The sequence below is a fragment of the Penaeus monodon genome, chromosome 28, assembly GCF_015228065.2.
Source record: "Penaeus monodon isolate SGIC_2016 chromosome 28, NSTDA_Pmon_1, whole genome shotgun sequence".
In the NCBI taxonomy this organism is placed as follows: domain Eukaryota; kingdom Metazoa; phylum Arthropoda; class Malacostraca; order Decapoda; family Penaeidae; genus Penaeus; species Penaeus monodon.
This window is the reverse complement of record NC_051413.1, coordinates 21,639,757-21,640,513: the sequence shown is the minus strand read 5'-3', so window position 1 is coordinate 21,640,513 and position 757 is coordinate 21,639,757.

The window sequence follows — 757 nt, the reverse complement described above, 5'->3', positions numbered from 1 at the left end:
GTGCGGAACATTCGTAATAAATCAGTTAGGATATTGGATTTGAATTAAGTGAGACTTCTGTAGCTATAGTTCCAGAAGCCAAAGCATGATCATCTATAGTTCAATACGCCAAAGTTCAGTCAACTTGTATTTCAATATAACACAGTTATATCAACCTACAGATACATCAGAGTTGTGATAGCTGCAGCTCAATATGCCAAAGTTAAGGTAACTGTTACTTAATGCGAATAAACGGGATAAGTATAATTGAAACAGTGATTCCTGGATTTAACGAAATGATAATGTAAAGAACGCTTTATTTTGAATTACTATATACACAGCGTGCATAAAAAAAACATCTTTCCACTGTCTGGATCATCGGAGGAAAATGTAGCATCTGATAATCGCATTTAAAGATATATTCGCCTTTGCAGAGGTGTCAGAATAATGCTCCATCTGAGGGTAACCTAGGGGAGTTTGACCTATGGTAGATTATCAAAAAAATAACTTTCGTTCACCAATGGTTTTCGTAAGATTCCCAAATTCCGTCAGAGTAGCCTGTATTATAAAATTTTGCTGTAAAATTTCCTGTGAAGCAAGAGTTACTAGAGAAGTATAATATTATGTACACAGTTTTATAATAGTGAGCAATAGTTTCATTTTGTTAAGTTGTGGACTTTATTGAATTACCATAAATTACTGGTTGTCCTTGAAGTTTTATAAGAAATTCATAAGCTATCATCACTTTTCTTTCTTTTTTGGTCTAGCCAAAATGTCC